General features: G+C 41.5%; 1 protein-coding gene across 5 annotated transcripts in view; it reads right to left on the reverse strand.

Moving 5' to 3' along the window:
• The window catches only part of LOC121867040 (RING finger protein nhl-1-like), a 49627-nt gene that overhangs the window by 17906 nt on the left and 6721 nt on the right, over positions 1–25000 (reverse strand). Inside the window, exon 1 of one of the 5 annotated variants that reach the window (XM_042366787.1) lies at positions 16463–16483. The exons of 3 other annotated variants lie outside the window; for them this stretch is intronic. The gene's annotated coding sequence lies outside the window, so the exon portion shown is untranslated. Of the gene's footprint in view, positions 1–5293; positions 5382–16462; positions 16484–25000 lie in introns of those variants that run through there. One more of the 5 variants, XM_042366786.1, reaches the window with a different exon arrangement.

Below are 25000 nucleotides of genomic sequence, written 5' to 3' on the forward strand. Positions count from 1 at the left end.
CACAACCTTCTTACAGTCTCCCCAATAACCTAACCTGAACTCCCAATAACCTAACTGATCTCCCCAATAGCCTAACACAGTCTCTGTGCTTCTTACAGTCTCCCAATAACCTAGCAGTTTCCCAATAACCTAACCTAATCTCCCCAATAACCTAACCTAATCTCCCCAATAACCTAACCTAATCTCCCCAATAACCTAACCTAATCTCCCCAATAACCTAACCTGATCTCCCCAATAACCTAACCTGATCTCCCCAATAACCTAACCTGATCTCCCCAATAACCTACCCTAATCACCCCAATAACCTAACCTAATCTCCCCAATAACCTAACCTGATCTCCCCAATAACCTAACCTGATCTCCCCAATAACTTAACCTGATCTCCTCAATAACCTATCTAATCACTTACAATAACTAACCTGATCACCCCAATAACCTAACCTGATCTCCCCAATATGCTTAAACTAATCTCCCCAATAACCTAACCTGATCTCCCCAATAACCTAACCTAATCTCCCCAATGGCCTAACACAGTCTCCCCAATAACCTAGCCTGATCTCCCCAATAACCTAACCTGATCTCCCCAATAACCTAACCTGATCACTTTAATAACCTAACCTGATCTCCCCAATAACCTAAGCTAATCTCCCCAATAACCTAACCTAATCTCCCCAATAACCTAACCTAATCTCCCCAATAACCTAACCTAATCTCCCCAATAACCTAACCTAATCTCCCCAATAACCTAACCTGATTTCCCCAATAACCTAACCTGATCTCCCCAATAACCTACCCTAATCTCCCCAATAACCTAACCTAATCTCCCCAATAACCTACCCTAATCTCCCCAATAACCTAACCTGATCTCCCCAATAACCTAACCTGATCTCCTCAATAACCTAACCTGATCTCCCCAATAACTTAACCTGATCTCCCCAAGTAGCCTTATGATGGTTTACCGTCAGGTGTAACTAGTTAGGGTGTCTAATATTCAGGTGATATGAAATAACTTGTTTAAACATGAGGTAAGTGTCACCTTAGCTACAGGAGGGAGTCTTCACCTTGTGTCTGGTGTTGGGTGTCAGGCCAGGTTGTGTAGGGAGGATATCAGGGAGCTTGGTGGGGGAGGGAGGGGGACCTGGTTCTGTTCCCATAACAGTGGGTCTGTAGGGATGTGTGTGTGTGTGTGTGTGTGTGTGTGTGTGTGTGTGTGTGTGTGTGTGTTCTATTTTCCTATCTGACTGTCTTATTTTTTTTATTTTTTGGGTATCTATTTGTTTGCCCGTCTTTCTGTTTGTCTGTTTATGGATCTTATCTGTCTGTTTGCCTGTCTGACTCATATATCTTTATCTATCCGTATATCTATCTACTCAATTATCTATGACTATCAGCTTCTCTATGTATGTATGTCTTAACTCCGTCTACCTTGGGTCGTGGACAGGTGTGGATGTTACATTGTCACCTGTTCGTTTTTCATCGCCATGTGAGGCTTTCCCGCACGCCCCCCACGCCCTTCACTTGTCACTTACGCGCGCTCTTCCATGCCCACGCCCTCCCACGCCTCTCATACCTGCGTTCTTCGATGCTCAAACCTTCCAATGCTACGCCCATGCCTTCAGACCTACACCCATGCCTCCAGACCCACGCCTATGCCTCCAGACCCACTCCCGTGCCTTCAGACTCACCCCCACGCCTACAGAGCCACGCCCATACCTCCAGACCCGTACCCACGCCTACAGACTCACGCCCACGCCTACAGAGCCACACCCGCGCTTCCAGACCCACACCCGCGCCTACAAACAAACACCCACGCCTACAGACAAACACCCACGCCCATACCTCCAGACCCACGCCCACATCTCCAGACTCACACCCATGCCTACAGACCCACAACCACGCCTACAGACCCACGCCCATACCTCCAGACAAAGACCCATACCTTCAGATCCATGCCCACACATCCTTACCCACGCCCACACATCCTTACCCACGCCCATAATACACCCGAAGACCAGAAACTTTCCTAATACTAAACCTGTCTCAGTGTTCCCCCAAGCAGGACGTCTCAAATTATCTCACCTCGCCTATTGTAGAGAGAGAGAGAGAGAGAGAGAGAGAGAGAGAATCGGACATACACACGGACGCAGAGTTTGTTCACTTGCCGGTTGACCAGTAATTCCTTCCACTGTTCCCTCCCTCCCTCCCAAATGATTCCTTCTTTCCCTACCTGGTCACTCCTTCCTTTCCTACCTGGCCATTCCTTCCCTCCCTGCCTCGAAACTTCCTTCTTCCTGCCTCGACATTCCCTCCTTCCTTACTTAGACACTCCCTCCCTCCCTCCCTCCCTCCCTCCTTCCTTGAAAACGCCATCTTTTCCTCCTTCTCTTCACCTAATTCCTTCCCCTCCACCTCCATTCCTCCTTTCATGGACACTTCCTCCTCTCCCTCCATCCCTCCCTCCCTCCCTCACTCCTTCCTTCCCTCCCTCCATTATCGAACACTTGTCTTCTTTCCCTTTGTCCATATAATCTACTTCCTCTCTCTTCACTCTATTTACTTCCCTCTTCCTCCCTCCTCTTCCATTTGAGACTCCCCTCCTCCTCCTCCCTCCTCTTCCATTTTCAGACTCCTCCTCTCCACCTCCTCCTCCTCCTCCTCCTCCTCCTCCTCCTCCTCCCCCTCCTCCCCTCTTCTATTGTCAGACTCCCCCCCCCTCACATCCTGCCTCCTTATACATACATGTGTCTCTCCCACCTGTAACATACCTACGACTCATTCATAGTCCGGTACGATGGAGAGGAAGAGGGAGAGGGAGGAGGAGCAGGTAGGGAGAGAGAGAGAAGGGGGAAAGGGAAAGAAGTGGAGAAAGAGAGGGGAGAAGGAGGTAGTGGGGGAAGGGGAGAAGAAAAGGAAAAGGATACGAGAAGAGGGAGATTAGAAGGATGGGGGGAGGAACGTGGAAGGAAGGGAGAGGTGAGGAGTGAGAGGCAGAGAGGGAGGGAGGGAAGGAGGGAGGTGACCAGGTTGCAACAGCGTATTGTTTGACCTTCTAGCCACCTTGATGTGTTGGAGGTAGGAGGCACACACACACACACTCCGGTACATACATACATACATACATACATACATACATACATACATGCATACATACATACATTCATACATACATACATTCATACATATTTACACACATACATACATGCATACTGTCAACGTTCCTAGTACACACACACACACACACACTCCGGTACATACATACATACATACATACATACATACATACATACATTCATACATGCATACATGCATACATACATACATACATACATACATACAAACATACATACATACATACATACATACATACATACATGCATACATACATACATACATTCATACATACATACATTCATACATATTTACACACATACATACATGCATACTGTCAACGTTCCTAGTACACACACACACACACACACACACACACACAAAGAAACATAATGAATTTGAGAGAGAGAGAGAGAGAGAGAGAGAGAGAGAGAGAGAGAGAGAGAGAGAGAGAGAGCAGGACACTGACCTTCCCACACCCAAACATTTACGCACACCTACCTGTACACACCCCACTACTCACCCACCCCACTACCTACCCACCCCCTACCCACTCACCCCACCCAACCCACCCCACAACCCACTCACCCCCTCCCACCCACTCCACCCTACCCACCCCCCACTACTCCCCACCCCACCTACCCACCCACCCCCACTACCCACTCACCCCACTACTCACCCACCCCACTACCCACCCATCCAATAGGCCACTGGACTGGACGCATCTCCCAATCTTGGATAGAAAGTTAAAACCGCCCATGGTAAAAACACCCCATAAACCATCACAACATGTTTTGCTTCTCGCGCCGTGTGTAGTGTGTTTACATTTAGAAATTGTCCCAATCTTCGTGGATGATTTTTGAGGCAGGAAATCCAGGACGTGATGCGGGAATAATTGAAATGGTTTTGATAAGAGGAAATTCAGATGGAAATTGTTTATCGGAGAACATTATTAAATTTAAGACTGATGAGTGAAGAACAGTTTGGAGTGTGGCTACGTGTTATAGTGAGCAGGTGTATAGTAGAAATATTTCATACACACTTGGATACAGTCTAGATGCGCACTAATGTTTGCGTGTATTGTATATAAACACGTATATTAAACAGTTTTACATATAATACCACACACACACCCACACACAAACACCCGTACCTTGATACATATACATACATGCGTACATTCACAAGCACACGATTACGTATATCAAGCAAACATGCGTAAGTACACAAACATTTACATAAACACAAGCACATATGCTCCCATATACAAACATATATGTGCACATACACAAACACGCATGTGAACGTACACAAACACATACATAAATTAACGACCACAAGTATACTTTTATATTATATGCAAACGTACATGAACAGATACACACGTAAAGGTACACACTCACACACTCGCGCCAGTGACACAACAACAGTCAACAGAAGCTAATATCAAGGTTACGTTAACTGCAGTGTCACCCTCACTGAGACCTAGTGAGTGTTTAACACTGTCACTCACAACATGGTGACTGTCCAGAGCCGGCACTCATAACATGGTGACTGTCCAGCGCCGCCACTCACACATGGTGACTGTCTAGTGTCGTCACTCATAACATGGTGACTGTCCAGCGCCGTCACTCATAACATGGTGACTGTCCAGCGCCGTCACTCATAACATGGTGACTGTCTAGCGTCGTCACCCATAACATGATGACTGTCCAGAGCCGTCACTCATAACATGGTGACTGTCCAGCGCCGTCACTCACAAATGGTGACTGTCTAGCGTCGTCACTCATAACATGATGACTGTCCAGCGCCGTTACTCATAACATGGTGACTGTCTAGCGTCGTCACCCATAACATGATGACTGTCCAGAGCCGTCACTCATAACATGGTGACTGTCCAGCGCCGTTACTCATAAAATGGTGACTGTCCAGTGCCGTCACTCATAACATGGTGTGTCCAGCACTGTCACTCAAACATAGTGAGTGTTCACCACTGTCACTTAAACATGGTGAGTGTCCAGCGCCGTCACTCATGGCATGATGAATGTCAAACACTATCGTTCATGATAATGTGAGTGACTAATTCTGTCACTCATAACATACAGAGTAACTAACACTCACTCACAACATAAAGAGTGACCAACACTGTCACTCATGACCAGCACGGCCGCTCATGACAACCTACGTTATGTCATGGTGATAATGAAGTCTCTGACGCTGCATCACTGTGGTTGTCATTACCAGCGGATGACGGCGCCTGTGTGGAGGGAATATTGGATGGAACCAAGACGGGGACTGTTTGAAGAAACTCATACTAGACTAGGAAGCAAATAATTGACTCATAATTTGAAGTGACTCATACGAAACTAAGTCAGGAATAAACATTGGCTTATATAAGTTAATCAGAAAGACACGAGTGACTCATAAAAAGTAAACAACTGACTTATTGCTTGAAAGACTCGTAGTAAACAACTGACACGTTTGAGACTGAGAAGCAAACAAGTGACTCAGACAAGATTCCATCCAAAGGCAATAATGATTAGTAGTGTTATGCCGAGACATAATTTGGTATAATGTTTGTAAACTAGGTGCTTTGATTATTTTCTGTCCCAAGCAGCAGTTATTTTGGCAAGCTTAGGGAGATTTTCGTGTATATATATATCGATGTATTACTTATGTAAGAATATTCAAGAATGCGTGGCATAGTTTCTTTTTATGATTTACTTCTTATTGTAAGCCTCGACCAGAGTAGAATGTTCTGTAAACTCCCAGGTGTCTCTGGGTTGTGCTAAGGTGTTCTGTGGTCGTCTGATGATGAGGTATATAAGCGGCAGCGTGCAGCTGACGCATGCATATGGGAAATCATTGTACAAGTACCAGCAGAGCAGCGCTTGTGCAAGACCTGCTACAACGGAGCAGAAAACTCACTGCAGCACTACCTCATAGAGTGCCCTGGAACACAATTAGCTAGGAGAAACATACAACCCTCTATCACAGCAGAGAAGGTTGCCAAAATGCTAACCACCAACCACTCTCAAGAAACCCTACAGTTTCTTACCGAGCATCCCACACTGGTGGTGGAGATGTACAGTTAACTAAAAAGATGCTGGTGTTTATCAGCAGTGGGTGAACCAACATTTAGCTAAAAGGTCCGTGTAGGTAATATTCCTACAAATCTAAAAAAAAAAAAAGCTTACGCGGTCAGTCAACCGTTTCTGCTCAGGGTATAAAGTACAACGAGCCCAGCAAGACAACTGAAGATAATTGTTGTGCAAGTATTGTGGAATTGTTGTGATCAATATAAAGTGAGAAGACTAAGGAATTGTACACTGGTAGTGTGCTGACTATATATTCGAAGTGTGGAGTCCAGCTGTGAAGACATTACCCTGTTAACAGTGTTGTGAAGAATTAGTGTTTATTAAAGAAGACTACAGTGCACAAGTGTGTTTCTGTGACCTGGTGGAGATCTACCTGCCTGTTGTTTGTCTGTACACTGATACCGATCGTCGGGGAATTACCGGAGACTAGCGGGACAGCCAGTGGTAATTCAACTACACTTGTGAGATATCTACTGCTTCTGTACATACGACCCTAGCCGTTGGTAACCAGTGGTGGTGCTGGGTAAGCGGTGAAAGGAGGGTCGTAACAGTATTCACAGCTTCGTCAGGAGGAACTAATGAGTCGCTCTGGGTAACTTAAGAGAGAGAGCGAAATACTGAGTGAGAGAAAACGAAAAAAAAGTGAAAAGGGGCAGAAGAAAAAAATTAGTGGGAAGGAGAAAGTAAGAGAAAAGAAAGCACGAGAAAAATAAAAGAAAGGGATGAGAGAGTGAGTAAAATACAGAGAAGGAAAGATAGAAAAAAATGAGGGAAAATGAGAGCGTTTATGAGAAGAAAATTAAGAATGGGAGAGAAAGGCAGAGAGAAAGAGAGAGAGAGATAATCGGTAGTTGGAGAATAATCATCGTAAATCGGAACTTTCTCCAGACAAAAACATTGTGATTAAATAAATTCATAATTGATTTTGAGATGTGGAAAGTCTTGTTAGCCTGCTTCTGTGTGTGTGTGTGTGTGTGTGTGTTGAGTTCGCCTGTGTCCATGTGTCTGTCCAAGCACCACACAGCACTCTACCCAGGCACCTCACCACCCACACATACATCAGTGGAAATATTCGTTTAAATAATACCAATTGAATATTCGCTTTGAGTATTCGCTAAAATACATCACCTGGAGATATAGCTCTGGAATATTTGTCGAGATAATACCTGATAATACCTTTGGAATATCCTAGAAACACAGTATTATTTAAAGATACACCTGTAATATTCTTGAGAAAGTGGTAATTTTACAAGATGTTTGGAATACATTTGGAATATTCCCACGAGCGTCTGGAATACATTTGGAATATTCCCACGAGCGTCTGGAATACATTTGGAATAGTCGTAAAAACATTAACCCGCCCATGATGCGTTAAAATCAATCTCGACGACGCTTGAAATATTTACTTTAGGAACATCCACCAAAGACACTTTTGGAATATCCATAGAAGGAGACGCAAATCTAACCTAAATCTAACCTAACCTAACCTAACCTAACCTAACCTAACCTAACCTTTATGCAAGAAGAAGAAAAACAAGAACAAGAAAAATAACAAGTAGAGGAACAAGAAGAAGAACAAGAACAAGAACAAGAAAAGGAACAAGAAGAAGAACAAGAAAAAGAACAAAAACAAGAAGAAGAACAAGAAGAAGAACAAGGAGACATGAGGTTGACCACTACGCACCCACGAGACATGAGGTTGACCACTACGCACCCACGAGACATGAGGTTGACCACTACGCACCCACGTGATGAGCGGACGCACCTGGACAACCACACTCAACTTATACTATGAGAAACTTAATGACTCCTGTACCTCATTAATGTTAAAGGTGTACAGACAGGCTTATAGCGAGGCTGCGTGCGTAAATGACGATCTATGTTGAGGTTTTTATAATTTACTGTAAATCTATGACTGTTAGTGTATAGATATGGAATAAATACGTATAACTATGTGGGTATATAAGAGGTTTTCATATATAGGTCATATTAATAAATGTATATATTTGTAAATTTATAGAAACAAAACGAATACATAAAAAAATTCATTTACATTTACACAATTTACAAAGTGTAAATTGGTGGTGATATTACACCCCTAAGACACAAGTTCTATCGCCATTTAAAATATTCATAACAGGATTACAAGTTATACACCAAAATATACAAAGAATTGAGTATTATAGTAACGTCTTATCTATTTATCTATCGTTAAACAGTAAGACTGAATTATTACTTCAGGAGTTCTCTTATCTAACCTAACCTAACCGAACCTAACTAAACCTAACCTAACCGAACCTAACTAAACCTAACCTAACCGAACCTAACTTAACCTAACCGAACCTAACCTAATCTAACCGAACCTAACGTTCTTCCCCCCAAAAAACGGATAATCGCTTCTTATCTTCACACTAAACTTGATCATCTTGAGGCCACCGACTTTCTTAAAGATGTGGAACTGGTTTATCGTAAGGTAGCGCGACTTATATTCTCTGATTATAACACGAGCAACTGGAACACGTATCAGCTCAGGTAATGAGTAGGAACCCAAGCTTATTTATTTATTTATTTTTTTACGTGATGGAAGATTATACACCTTAGTGCTTCCTAGAGGGGGTTAGGTTAGGTTTGGTTTGGTTAGGATTGATTGATAGGTTAGGTCTGGTTAGGTCAGGATTGGTTGATAGGTTAGGTTTGGTTGTTAGGTTTGGTTAGACTCGGTTCTGTTAAGTTAGGTTAAGTTCTGTAACGTTAGGTTAGGTTACTTTAGCTTAGATTAGGTTAGGTTAGGTCATGTTTGGTTGTTAGGTTAGGCTTCGGTTTGTTTTTTGGGGGTTTGGTTATGTTAGGTTTGATTACGTTAGCTTCTGTAAGATTAGCGTTAGGGTGTTTAATCAATAGGCGCAATAAGCTGGATTGCTTAATATTCACGTTATTCCCTAGAAATAGGCCTAGATAAATGTCAGAACAAATAATAGAAAGCATCGTCAAAACAGTCATGGTGGAGACATCACTAAGTGTAAACTATTAAGGCAGTATCACATGACCGTCTAACCTGTCATTATTTGAAACCGGTAAGCAAAGCCGGCACTACAATTCCAGCCAGCTGTACTCAAAGCGTCACCCGAGGCGAAAAGAGTTCCAGCATCACACAAAAGTGAACTTTCAATATGGATCTGACCCTAATACTGTAGCAACTCTCGCTGCTATTTTGGGTTGTAGCAAGCGTGGGCAAGAAAAAAACACGTTTGAGGACTTGTCTATCATGGCTTGCAAGGAGGCGTACGAGAGTGTACAGTACAGTCAAGATGTAAACATTGCTTTTAAATCAATACTAGTACAAAATTAATAAGCAGTCGTAAATTATTATGTGTATTTTATATATTGTGGTATTATCAAAATTCACCATAAGGATATATATGACAGATAACCACACCTATAGTATAATACAGTAGCTCTTCTTTGAACTGAGAGTAATAATGGTTTAAGGCAAGTGATGACTGACATGTCGGAGTTGAGGGTAATCGGTAACACTTGCTGGGATCTCCTGATATATTGCCGGATATGTTTGCCAGCTTAGGTGATCGTGTGACGCCGTCTTTAGAGAGCGTTTATACGTCTTAGACCATAAAGCTCTCCACATGTAACTAGCGGTCTACCGAAGTCTTATGGGCTTTGTTATTGACAGTAAGGCTCCAGTGGTTTTAGTGGATGGAGCTACTGTTGGTGGATGATGCTGGGTGGGAGCCATCGGTCTCGGCAAAGGTAGATTTTAACCCACAATAACCCCGGCGACCTTGTGTTTGTATTTTAATGATTGTATTGTACTGCTTAAACTTGCAAAACAAAGAGCAGATGACAAAGACGTTATTCATAAAGAACTCAAAAAATTATAACATTCATGACTGCATCATCTCACACACCAAACGTCAGGGCTACGAACTGTTCCAGGCAATACAGTACATCGTTTACTGACACGAGACCTTCTGCTCTGATCACTAGTGACTGGAAGACACCCATACCATCATTCACCAGAGGCTGTAAGGTTCAATCACCACTGGCGAGAAGCTTCACCTTTTACCAGAGGTCGTACGGTTCACCAGTCACCAAGGACGGGGAAACTCAGCCTTCACCAGTGGCTGGGCAGGAATACTCACCATCCATTGTAGACTGGAAGATGCCCATACCATAATTTTCTGGGAGGATCCTTACTGGAAGACCTTCACCCACTATCACAGGAATGGAGGCTCACAGACCAGTAGGGTGGATCGAGTCCTCACTGCACATTATAAAAAAGACTCAGTGCCATTCTCCGGATGGCCGCCGGCTGACATTTCCCCGCCTCATTGTTTCAGTATTTGTCCCAGCCAGTCGCCCGGAGGCTAGCACAGTGGGGACCAGCTGTCAGTCTCGGTTTACCGTGAAATTAATTGTCCAGATCCAGAAGATTAATTCATTTGTGCAGTAATTATACCTCAGTAAGACTTGCTTGGTATCGAGGTATCATCTCCGAGCTTTCATTTACCGTGAAATAGCTTGTACAAAACACATACAGTAGATATATATATATATATATATATAAACACACTTGCACCTGGAAATGCTGTGGCCGAAGGATACAGCCCTCGCCTTATTTCCTAAGAGACACTGGCTCGATCCCATGGCAATCCCAGTTCACTCAGCTGTAAATGGATACATAACTTTACGGTTGGGGAAGAGAAAGCAGTCGAATGTAGTGTCGGCCAGACTGCCTCCTTGCTCACCGAAAGGCTTAGTAGACAATATGCTATATCCACATCGTCCCTAACAGGCAGCCATTTCCACTTTCACGCCTCGGAAAAAAAAATCACTAGATGGGTGTACCCCTGATGACATCTTATAATCCGAAATTTAGTATAATCATATACAGAATTTTATTATCCATCATAATTACAGTCACCCAAAAAATTCCTGTCGCGAGCCACGATTCAGACTCGTGAACCCGAAGCAGTAGACACTGATACATTATTCTGTCCATAAATGCTTCGGATTCAAGAGTTTGAATCTCGGGGTTCATGGTTCGCGACAGGACTTTTTTGGGTGACTGTACAGTATATATAACAAGAGAATGATGATGAATACAACAATAACAACTGGAAGCCGACAATACTTATTTCATCGGATTGGCAGGTGATTGGTCGCTGAACTCTTGCGTGCAATTCAGTGGAACCGTGAATGTTGACAAAAATATGCAGCAGTGATAATAAGAATTGTCTCAGATTACAACTATGATTTAGAAGAGTCACATATTACAACACTGATCATAAGCTATGCCACCGTTACCAGCAGTGATCGAGGGGCTTGCCACATGCTTCAGAAGTGGTCGTCGCAGCATCATCGAGGGAGGTAATGGTGATTAGTAAGTGCTGCTGGTTTTCCGCAGCCTGGGGACATGCAACTAGATAGGAAGTGTCCTTGCGGCAGGTGGAAGGTGCGGCACAGATACGATACGATACAACAACGAAGATGGATATTAAAACACTGTAACAGCTACGACTCAGTTTCTCAGTTCAAAACACATAGATAACTTTTGACTATAAGATTAATGAATAAAAAAACGATATGTGATTGAATAGGAATATGCAGAACAATATAAAATTTAATCTCTCTCTCTCTCTCTCTCTCTCTCTCTCTCTCTCTCTCTCTCTCTCTCTCTCTCTCTCTCTCTCTCTCTCTCTCTCTCTCTCTCTCTCTCTAAGAATATGCAAATACAGTTCAGTAAATAAACACCAATTTATCTTGAAGTGCCTTTATATCCGACTGAATTTCATTACATCTCAACAACCAGAGTTTAGTTAACCAATTCAGAATATTATCTTAAACATAAACAAGTTCTCATTACGATTCTTACAAAGCAACAACCTCGTTATCTTAATTCATTGGTTCACACAGGTCAACTAATTCCTCAGAGATCATATGAAGATTAGCACTCTTAACTTATTTTACCCGATGAATAAACAACCTAACCTAACCTAACCTAACCTAACCTAACCTAACCTAACCTAACCTAACCTAGTCCGCCATGAGGTGTTTGTGCTTCACGTAGGGAAAGTGCCGACTGGAAGACCTGGATTTTCTGAGATTACGTCGAACTGAAACTACTTATTTTATTTTTTTTTTATCAACAATACCGGATGTAAGAAGACAAAGTGTTTCCTGGGTGTGTATACTGTAAGGTGCCTGTGCTTGTTCATTCTCCTTCCCCCTCTTACTCCTCCCTCCCCCTCTCACCCCTCCCTCCCCCGCTCACCCCTCCCTCCCCCACCCCACCCCCCCAACCTTCCCTCCCGGCTGACAACAACAAACAGTATCCTTGAGGTAGATCTTCTAGGACGCTCTTATAATCCCAACAATTATTCTTTCCTCCAGGGACACGTGCAGGTTGTTGTAAAAAATATATAAAATATTTTTGTATGTGTGTGTGTGTGTGTGTGTGTGTGTGTGTGTGTGTCCTAAAATTACAAATAAAACACATAATTTAATAAGTTCTATCCTGAATTCTTGGTGAGCGCAAAATACAAATCCAGTCTCAGATCACCTTTACCAGACTTAGAATGGTAGGGGTCTGATTATGGTGCCATTATTTTCATGACTACCACAGCCATAATGATTCCCATAAAACCATGAACTTTATTTTAATTTTGCTTAAACTGCTATGCGTCTAGTGGAGTCGATTAAAATGAATTAGTTTATCTGTATATTGTCCTTACCTCCCTACTTGTTATTTCAATGAAGGAGGTGGAGAGAAACTGAGAGAGAGTGAAAGAGGAGCAGAAAGAGAGGGAAGAGGAGTGACGGAGAGAGAGGAGCAGAAAGAGACGGAGAGAGAGAGGAGCGGAAAGAGAGGGAGAGGAGTGTCGGAGAGAGAGAGGGGAGGAGAGCAGAAATAGAGAGAAAGAGTGAGAAGAATGACGAAGAGAAGGAGAACAGGAATAGAGAGAAGGGACGGAGAGAGAAAGGGAGATCAGGAAAAGAGAAAGAGACTAGATGGGCAAGAGATAATGAGAGGAGGGAGAAGAGAGAGCGGGAAAAGGAAATGGAAGGAGAGAAAATAGGTAGAAGGAAACGAATAAAATGAGAAAGAACGTGAGAGAAGGAGAGCGATGAGGAAACAAATGAGACAGAAACATAAACAAGAAACATGACGGAGAGATAGTGAGAGAATTTGTTGGTGGTCCCGGGATAACACCTTGTAAGACGCCGTATTGCTGCACAGTGTTACTCCCTCAGTTTTTTATGGGAAGGTAATGTCGAAAGGTTAAGGACTTAAGGTACGCGGTTATTACGGTATAGGTGTGTGTGTGTTTTACAGTTTTTCCTCTCAAACCTATGTATCTCGTCAATATGTAGAAAAATCCCACACATTGGACATAAAATGCTCGTAATATACATACTCAGATACACGTAGAGTACAGACACATATACAACCGCAGAAAAAAAACACGATTTGTCACCCGCCTTCTGCATAGCACAGAGTAACACCGCAGACAATGTCACTATATAACATCCTCCCCCTACTGCATCCCCCTCCCCTACCCCCTCTCTCCTCCGTCCACTCCATACCCCCTCTCCCTACTTCATCCCTCCTCCCCCTCCCCCATTCCTCTTCCCCCTACTCCATTTCTCCTCCCCTACTCCATCCCTCCTCCTTCCATTCCATCCCTTCTCCCCTCTCTTACTCCTCTCATCCTCTATTATAGATAATTAGCGGACGGTCATTCCCATTCCCTCTCCCTCCTATTTCCTAATTACTCCTCCCACCACCTACTAATACTGTACAGGTTAATAGGGGGACAGTCACCTTCCTCCCACCACCTACTAATACTGTACAGGTTAATAGGGGTACAGTCACCTTCCTCCAGTACACCTTCCTCCCACCACCTACTAATACTGTACAGGTTAATAGGGGTACAGTCACCTTCCTCCCATCCCATCCTTCACTATCCCCTTACAGAAGTAAATAAGGGACGGTCACCTTTTGCCCCTTCATCCTTTCTTTCCCTTCCAGACACCTCTCCCGTCCCTTCCCTCGCCCTTGAAGCTCCCTGGGTGGCACTTAACCAGCATGAGTCACAGAGTATGAGGGGGGGCGTGACGTACTGTACCTAAACACTTGACGCACAGGAAGTGAATTTTTATTTGTGTTATTATTATTTTTTTGTGGTTAGAGGATGTAAGAAGGTGTGAGAAGAGATGGGGGGAGGGAAGAAGGAGGTGGAGGGTGAGGAAGAAAGAGATGCGTAAGGCAGGAAGGAGGAGAAGGATAACTGGGAAGAGAAGAGAGGAACAAATGAAATAGATTAAAAGTATGGATTAATAATGAGAGAGAGAAAGAGCGAGAGAGAGAGAAAGACTGTGTGTGTGTGTGTGTGTGTGTGTGTGTGCGTGTGTTTCATCTCTTGGTATATAACCCCAAAATATAAACATAACTGCTAAAGTAATTCCATAATAAATTAGAAAGATAATAACGTAATAAAATAATATAACATCAGCGCAGTATAATAAGGTAATTAAATCAAAATATATATTTATTAGGTGCGTCATCACTTTTTCTTGGTCTAACCTGAAATTGTCTTAAATATTTTCAAGAGAAAATTTTGTTAGTCTTCAGTCAACACAAATTAACTACCTATAACATTACCTATTGATGCGTGAATGTGGACCAAACTTTACCTACGTCGATAATGGAGAATTGCACAGTTAACTACTGAAGTCCGTTCGCCTCTTCCCCCTGAACCACGAACCCCGAAATTCAGACTCATGAATCAGAAGCATTTAGAGGACAGAATAATGTATCAGTCTAATGCTTCGGGTTCACGATTCTCAATCTCAGGGTTTGTGGTTCAGGGGGAGAGGCGAACGGTCTTTAGTAGTTGACTGTACACAAGTAGAATCGTCACTTAAAATCAAGTAACGTAACGCTTGGCATAACAAAACACAGTAATACTTAAGACTTACACAAAAACAAGGACGATTAAGATTTCGTCACTGGTTGTGGTAAGCGGCACCAGGACCAATATCACCTCATGCGTTTAACCCCTTGAATACGATGACTTATAACCTTGAATACGATGACTTATAACCTTGAATACGATGACTTATATCCTTGAATACGATGACTTATATCCTTGAATACGATGACTTATATCCTTGAATACGATGACTTATATCCTTGAATACGATGACTTATATCCTTGAATACGATGACTTATATCCTTGAATACGATGACTTATATCCTTGAATACGATGACTTATAACCTTGAATACGATGACTTATATCCTTGAATACGATGACTTATATCCTTGAATACGATGACTTATATCCTTGAATACGATGACTTATATCCTTGAATACGATGACTTATATCCTTGAATACGATGACTTATATCCTTGAATACGATGACTTATATCCTTGAATACGATGACTTATATCCTTGAATACGATGACTTATATCCTTGAACACGATGACTTATATCCTTGAATACGATGACTTATATCCTTGAATACGATGACTTATATCCTTGAATACGATGACTTATATCCTTGAAGATGGTAAGATAACCTTTGGCATATGAGGAGTTAATCCCTTCAGTACTCAGCGGATTAAGTCATCCTTATCAAGGGGTTATGTCATCACACTCATTGGGTTAAGTCATCATACTCAAGTGGTTGTCATCGTTATCAAGGGGTTTAAGTCATCGAACTCAAGGTGTTAAGGCATCATACTCAAGGGGTTATCATCGTACTCAAATGGTCAAGTCATCATACTCAAGGGGTTAAGTCACATCATACTCAAGGGGTTAAGTCATCAAGGGGTTAAGTCATCATACTCAAGGGGTTAAGTCATCGTGCACAAGGAATTAAGTTATCATACTCAAAGGGTTAAGACATCATAATCAAGGGGTTAAATCATCATACTCAAGGGGTTAAGTCATCATACTCAAGGGGTTAAGTCACCATACTCAAGGGGTTAAGTCACCATACTCAAGGGGTTAAGCCAAGGGGTTAAAACCTACTATATCAGCCAGGTGATGAAAGGTTCCTCACACTTACTGCCGAACCTAACCTAACCTAAGCCGCGTAGTGTTAGGGTGGTTAATCTTAATGTGATACAAGCTGGGGCTAACTAACCTTCAGGTGATCCCAGATTTTAATACAATAACAATATATCCCTGGTTTTTCTTTGTTAAACATTCACAAAAAAAAAAACTTACTTGTATCAGTTAAGGTTTTGTTGTTGTATAATTGATAAGGAAATGTTCTTGATCCTTGATTGTTTTTTGTTTTTTGTTTTTTTTTTATTCCTGGAAACGTCTTCAAATTGTCCCTCTAACAGCTGTTCCTCAATGTCTTGACACGTTCCTTCTGACCACACCAACAATTCTTAGATGCGTTCTGACACTTTTAATCTGACACAACAACAACAGCAACAACGACACTTCCTCAACACGTCTTGAGGAGCGGGTGTGTGTGCCGTCAACAATAGTCTATCGTATACTGAGATAGACTCATGGTCGGACACACACACACACACACACACACACACACACACGCACACACAAACACACACACGCACACACACACACACAATAGGAGGGAGGAAGACTATATCAAGGATAGACAGTATCTCAGGCGGGACAGTGATACTTTGACAGGCGAACCACTCCCTCTGTCTCTGTCTCTCTGTCTCTGTCTTTCTTTCCGTCTCCGTCTCTATCTCACCTTTTTTGTTTCCTTATCTCTGTCTCTCTCTCTCTCTATCTTCGTTTGTTAATCTGTCTCTAGCTTTAGATCTGTCTGTCTGTCTGTCTCTGCTTGACTTACTGTATGTTGTGTTTATCTCTCTTGTTCTCTCAATATGGACTACAGGCAAGAGTACAAGCGTCTCGTGGGCGTAAGAGGGTGGTGGCCGAGAATCATAGCACACGGATGGTTGTAGGCGTAGTGTGGGCGGGATGTGACGCGGGGTGGGCGAAATGTGACGCCGAGTGGGCGGGATGTGACGCGGGGTGAGCGCAGTGTGGGGCTGTGTGACACGGGGTGGACGTGGTGTGGGCGGAATGTGACTCGGAGTGGGCGTATAGGTGAGGGTGTCGTATCCACCTAACTTTAACACACCGCCAATACGGGCATTCAGTGGCGCCAGGCGTTGCTCTTCACCCCTCGACGACACATTTATGGAAGCTAGATAGGAGGAAGGTTCGCCCGCCTTCTGCCTACACTGGCGGTCCTTTATGGTAAGGGCACTAAGGTTTCGTGTCCATATGTGATACAAGGGTTGTTTTTATCTTGGTGTGTGTGTGTGTGTGTGTGTGTGTGTGTGTGTGTGTGTGTGTGTGTGTGTGTGTGTGTATCAGACGCGTGTTTATTACTTTACGACATCTCTATAGATAACGTAATTATTTGTTGGTGTTAAGGGTATCATACAAAGACTCTTTCTTAATACAGATATTGTTACCGACACATATTACAGCATATGTGATCAATACGGTATTACAGAACAGTAGTTATTATGTATTGCATAGCGGTATACCGGCATATTATTATTATTATTATTATTATTAGTATTAGAAGTAGTAGTAATACCATTACTATTCTTCTTATTATTATTATTATTATTATTATCATTATTATTATTATTATTATTATTATTTTTATTATCTAACCTTCTCACTATTATAAACAATGAAAAAAAATAAAAAATAACAATAAATATTATGTCCTGCCATTGTGCGTCTTTAGTTTTTGAGAGTGAGACCTTGAGGACAACTCCCCCGCGTGCGCTTGACGGCGTGCGGTAACGACTGACTTAACGCATGGAGGAACGCACAGCCCCTCCCCTCCTCTCCTCCTCGACACCCTCAGCCTCCGTCGTGGTGGAAGCTGCCTTTTATGACTCTATCTATCTATCTATCTATCTATCTGTCTACTTGTAACCTGAAAAGTCCTTGTTTGTCTTGTATCAAAAGAAAGACCTCGGCAATTGTCGTTCATCCTGATGTAAATAAAACCCCTTCTTTGTTCATCCTGTGGAGAACAATTCCTCCGATAGTCCTATTCTATTCTGTGAGAAAAATCAAACTAGTCGTTGTCCGTCCTATGAAAGACTTCCGCCCAGGGGTCAGTTGCCGGAAGCCTCGATGCAAGAAGGTGAGAAATTACACCTGTGCTGTGGTGTTACGGTGTTGTCAGCTCTACCGCCTCTTGCTTCAAGGTTCAAGTTAACATCCTTGGGGGGAGTGATTGATTGGGCATAATATCTGGCGTCGTCATGGGGAGAAGTATAAATTATGACTCAAGCATATATATGTATAACAGTCTACCCGGAAATATAACTCCGAAAAAAGACATTCTGCTACATCTGCCACAGTGAAACTCGAAAATATAACGCACAAAAAAGACACTCTAACATATCTACAATATTATTCCTGAAATTATAACCCACACAAAAAAAAACAAAAAAAACATTCACTCTACATATACACATAATGGCCAGGGGCGAGCGGAAGTTATTGCCAATTGAGAATATTTCCCCATGCGTCCGAATTCACAGAGATTATGTAATATTATTTTCACCCCATTACTGGTGTCATGAAAACGAATTTAACTAAGGTAGAGTCTTGGGGTAATCCAGATGCCATGTTGGGCGTTATATTTGTGCACTTTAGCTCTAATCATCCGCTTAGTTTTCACCCCTAAGCTTTTGTCAGAATGAGTGTTACTAGAGTTTTGGGGCTAATTTGGAAGCCATTTTGGAATTTCATGTTTGTGTATTAGTTTAACATCAGCCATGTTAATATTATGATTATTTAATTTTTTAATCAGTTAGGTTCGTTCTTATATCTCCAGTTATAAACAAAAATTAACATAAGAAGTTTTAAAAATCTTTGTTCTGGAGCACTACTGGTGGCAAGAGTCAGCCATTTCTTCATATATATATCAAACTAATTCATGATATTAAATCTTCCTGAGAATGAATTGAAGATTACATAATGACCCCAGATATAAACCCCAGACCCAACAAAACCATAAATGACAACAAAAAGAACATTGTGTATACCTGTGATGAAGAAGCAGTGCAGGTGAGGGGTGGGCGGTGAACCCGGAAATAATTACACAGACTGAAACATACGACTTAAGTATGTACGAGTTATGAAGGGGGGGTGTCTTCATCCTGTCTGTCATTATTCGGCATACGAGTCCTCCATGGTTTAAATATGTGACGTATAGGTATGGATGTATTATACTGAGTAAGATGACTTAACTCCTTCAGTACGATGACTTAACTCCTTCAGTACGATGACTTAACTCCTTCAGTAAGATGACTTAACTCCTTCAGTAAGATGACTTAACTCCTACAGTACGATGACTTAACCACTTGAGAACGGTGACATCCTCTTGAGTACGGTGAGAACCCTTTGAACGCGGTGATTTAACCTCTTGAGTACAATGACCAAAATAATCGTAATAAATAAGTAGGGTTGTCATCATACTCAGGGTGTTAATATATCATCGTACTCGAAGAGATTAATGATTCACATACAGCTAAGGACACAATCTGCTTCACAATCATTGATCTAACCACTTCCCAAAATATGACACAAATGCTTGATTGTTTGGGTGTGTGTGTGTGTGTGTGTGTAAAGGGGGTGATGTAAGTATGTGTCACAAATACCTATGATGTTAATGGCACTCCACCCTTGGCGAGAAAGTTTACGTGTTTGTGGTTTCTTCTTTCTGATTCAGTGATTTTAATTTTATTATTGCTTTTATTATTATCGTGTTTTTTCTAATTTTTGTTTTCTGTCTCCTTCTTCTTCTTCTCCTCCTTCTTCGTCTTCGCCCTTTCCTCCTCTTATTTATTTTCGCCTCCTCCTTCTTCCTTTTCTTCTTTTTCTCCTTTCTTTACTTTTTCCTCTTCTTTCCCTCTTCTTCCTCCTCCTCTTATTGCTCCTTCTCGTCCTTAATTTTTCTTCTTCCTTTTTTCTACCCCTCCTTTCTTTCCTTTTCCTTTCTTTCTCCTCCTCCTTCTTACATTTTTCTTCTCCATTATTTTCTCCTCTCTTTTCGTTTTCCACCATCTTAGCTTCCCTCCGTCAGACAGTATATGTTTGTCGACAAAAAAAATCTGAAACACCAGGAATTCAGTTGTTCTTTTGTAGGTCAACATAACATAACCTACGGCATACGCTTGTTTGGTTCCTCTGAAGGGGCGTAATTAGTGGAGTTGCTAATAGCCACATAGCGGTGGGGAAGGTAAGCAGCCAGGTCTTGGAAACAAAAACCGCAATATTGTTTATAAAATAGAGAGGGGGAACGAACGCTGCGGCGAAGGGAAAGCGAGTCCAGTTTTGAAGTTAGACGGGAAAGGGTAATAGCTAGAATTGTTTTAGACCCAAGTTACCCAGATCTGAACTTAAGGCAGTGGTCACGTGGTGGAAATAAGGTGAGAAAGAAATCAGACTGAACAAGAGTGGATGAAGTAGATGATTTTGTAGAGGTAGAGGAATGCTGAGTTAAGATTATCAGCGTATAAGTGAATTTGATTACAAGTTGAAGACAGGAGATGATGATAAAAAACAAAAGAAAGTAGAAGAAGGGAACAAGCCCTGAGGAACACTTGTAACGATGGAGAAGGAAGAAGCCGACCCATCACCGACCACACAGAGATAGGTAGAGATTAGAGAAGAGTGAGAGGCAGGAAAACATACAGTAGGAAATAGGAAACTTAGACCTCGAAGTTGCATGCCAGACCCGAGAAACTGATGAAACAATATCGTCCCATTAATAAGTTATAAATGCTTTGGTTACGCTGTTTCCCGGTACAATTATAATTATATATGTCTTAAGGCAACACTCCCGGGATATACTGCCATCACTTGAGACTTACTGTACTCGAACCTTCCCTCCTAAATATGTAGTTGTCACCTGTAAGCGGAGGCACAGTCTGTATGATAATGTTATAACAGAATAATTACTGTACGTGTACGAAATACGGAAAGCTGTACTTATCATAATTATCTTGGTCAAAACATCACCTTTTTTATGATCCTGTCAGGGGGGATTATTGTACCTCTACTTGATAATTAAATCCATACTTTATTTACACTACCGCTACATGGGGATTATTTTATACCTCTATTCCTAAAATCTGTTCCCATACACCAAGGCAGGCAGTAATCCTTCTATAGTCCAGCATTTAGAAAACGTCTGGCATAGAGGTTCTTGTGTTACTTTTTAGTGCACCCTTCACTTCGTATACAATTCTGTCACGTCTCATCATTAGAGGAAGACGGAATATTAAATAATGATTCGCATGACAACAGAATTCTTAATAAAGTAGGGAAATGTGAGAGAGAGAGAGAGAGAGAGAGAGAGAGTGGAAAGACGGATTACCACGAGAAAGAGAAGGAAGAAGCGAACGAAAGGATAACTATTTCAACAATAAATCAGGAGATAAATAAAAAAAAGCTAGTTTATAAACAATAAAAATGAGAAAAATTTACAACGAATGGAAGAAATATGCGAAGAGAAAAATAAAGGTTGAAAGATTTACAGAAGTGAAAGCAGTATACTGTAAACGGCAGTGAGATATAAAGAGAGGAGATGCTGCATGCGGAGAAATGACTTCCTAAAGATCAACGAAAGCTTTCCATGAGGTTATGACCCGGACTTTCAGATGTGTGTACGTACATTAAACTTGCCCCTCCCCGACTGGTGATGAGAGAAAGCATCTAACCTGTTTACTTAACTACGACACCAAAACCACTTCACTTCAAATGTTTCCCCGAAGTGGTGATGTGAGACTGCATCTAATTGTCACACTTAAAGGTGGTTTCTCATACTCGTATACTCTATACACTCTTTACATAGAGTGAAGGAAGACCAGGTCTGATTGGCTCACTCAAGGCCACAAAGATATCAAAGACTCGTGCTTTTATTATCCCCTTCCTTATATGGTTGAGTAACAGAGCATCCAATTGCATCACTTCAGGTTATGATGGAAGATTTAACTTATGAATCTGTGAAGTTAGACGATGGGAGGGCAGAGAGGTTTCGTTCATGTCCCGGGTACATTAATGGGACTGAATTTGTCTACAGTATAATCCTGACAAGTTCCACAGTGGCTGTATCTAAATCCACAACCAAACAATATACTTACATTGTTTTTTTTCACGTATTTTCTCTCTCTGTAATGCAGTTAGGTGGAATCATAGCTAAATATTCACACACATTCAATCTTTGCTTGCTGTCATTCTTTAATTCGTAGTGCTCTTATAGATGTGTTTTGCTATGGTACTCTCCTTCCACAAGCCAGCTACACCCACCAGCAACACGTCCTTCCTTCTAAATCATTCGACGTCATGATCTCCTCTCATTCTCGCACACTACTGGTTGGCCTTCCTCTTGTGTGCCCTTCATCCCATACTTCCAGTTTTTCTTAGTCTTTCCCGCTCTTTTCTACCATCCACCTCTGAATTTTAGACTTTCTCCAATATATTTTAACCTAACCTAACCTAACCTAACCGAAATTAAGTATATCTGTGATACAACAATAAACGTCATCTTATTTTTACTACTAATGAACTAGTTTCCATTAAGTTTCAAATACGTCAGTTGTGCTTTTAGTGTTACTTGGGCGATTGTTTGTTATTGTCGGCCCTGGCTACCCCCCTCCCCCCTGACTCCCAGTAGTGTAATAATTATAAAAGAAAAGGTCAGAGAAACTATTTTGCAATGATAACGAGGCATACAACCTAGACCTAGGGAAACCATCTTGACAACCCCCAACGCCAGCAAAAGAAGCTTCACCCCCTTGGCGCTTCACACACCCGGTTTGCATCTCGCAAGTCACTGAAGAGAAGTGACACTTAAATTAATTATAGCCTACATAGTTTCTTTAAAAAAAAAACTTGAATTTACAGTAATTTAAATACAAATCTTATTGTTTCATGATGTATCCATTGTGAGTCTTTTATGCTAATCTTTGGTATTTACAGTAGGCAACAATAACTCATTAGTTGTATTATGTACCACTATATTCTTACATGTTTGCATGTACTGTAATAGACTTAAACCGCTTATTATAATAATTATTATTATTATTTATAATAATCCGCTGTTCACGTGTCCCACGAATGGCATTCTTCCCTGACCACGCACCGTTTGTTGACATTCACCAGCTGACTGGGTTTGTTGACACTAATCAGCTGATCGCTACTGCTGCCCTCTGATGATCATGACTTCAGCAATGACTGAAAACATAAACCTGATACTTTCGCTTTCCTCATCTTATTTTATAAAAGTTTCTGCAATTTTGTAACAGCTAACGTGTTCATAAACTGAATTTCTTGTGATACATCGTGTTTGTTGTTCACCAGTAATTATTGGAAAGTTCCTTTCATGCCTTTTTATTGTTCGTACATTGATTGCTTCGTCAAGAGAGTCTGCCATTTACAGAATGTATTTAATATATTTGTATTTGTTTGCAGGGGGAGGGAAGGGAGGGGCCTTTGACCTTCAACTTGGTGTGGTATTGAATTCTTAGTTCTGCTTTTCGTCTTGTGGGGAGTAATACCGTGTACAGGTATGTTGGAATTTATCTTACCTTTATCTTCAACTTGAAAATTCAATTAGCTAGAAATAGATTGTTCTGTTTTGGGTTTTTCAAATGAACGAAATAAGAAAGATCACATTAAAAAGGAAACAGTAATGAACATGTTGTTGACTTTTATAATTTACGAAATTTTAAAGAAAAATAAATTAGCCAAGGAATAGATAATAAAATAATAATAATGATAATAATTTTATTTTATTTTTATTTATCTCTTTCCGTTGTACGTATAAATAACGAAATAATCAACACTACAATATGAAAACGTTGTGATAATACAGTTAAAATGCCAATAACTGGTGTCGGAATTATCTCTCAAGTAGCAAGCCGTTAATGTTCAGATATTGTAACGTTATCCTCTCCCATAGGAACATTAACATCAGATATAAAAATTGTTAACGTGACGATATCGGAACTTTATCCCCAGCCCTAAGAATTGGTTAACATAATCACATCGGGACATTATCATATGCCATACAGAAGGGTTAACGTGACTACATCGTAACGTTAATATACCTATATGCCATAAAAAGTGGTTAAAGCAGCAACATCGTCACTTTATCCACCGCCTATCATTACAGCTTAACGTTACGATAATCGGGGTATTGGGAAGGTGTGTCCTCTCCCCCGTCAAGCCGTTCACACGCTCGTCACTCCCAAGCGTCTTGTGTGACATGGCTGTTCCTCTCAGAGTCGCGTCGCCCGGATAAGTATCACTCCAGGGAAGGGAAATACATCAAGATATTAATAACGTTATTTATCGAACCTGTTTAGAGATGGAGGGAAGAAAAAAAAGATAAGTCACTACCGGTATTTCGTAATGATGATGATTTAACTACTACTACTATTACTTTTTTCAATGACCTCCAAACTCCCATTATAGCCACACCTTCGCCACCATTTTATTACCTAAATATTCTAATACAAAAGTAGCTACCCTAGCTGAGTTATTTAAGTCACAGATATATGCGGCATTCAGTGACTGTTGCCTTAATGTCAATATCTGCGACTGTTGTTGGCTTTTGGGCAGAAAATCTCGTTCCCTGGGGCAAAGCAATGCAGACCTAAGCAGAAAGAAGGACAGTCGACATCTCAACCAGGCTGCAAAGTAGCTTCAGGGCTGCTGCTGCTTCTATTC

This window comes from Homarus americanus, unplaced genomic scaffold (genome assembly GCF_018991925.1).
Source record: "Homarus americanus isolate GMGI-L3 unplaced genomic scaffold, GMGI_Hamer_2.0 scaffold48226, whole genome shotgun sequence".
NCBI classification, from domain to species: Eukaryota; Metazoa; Arthropoda; class Malacostraca; order Decapoda; family Nephropidae; genus Homarus; species Homarus americanus.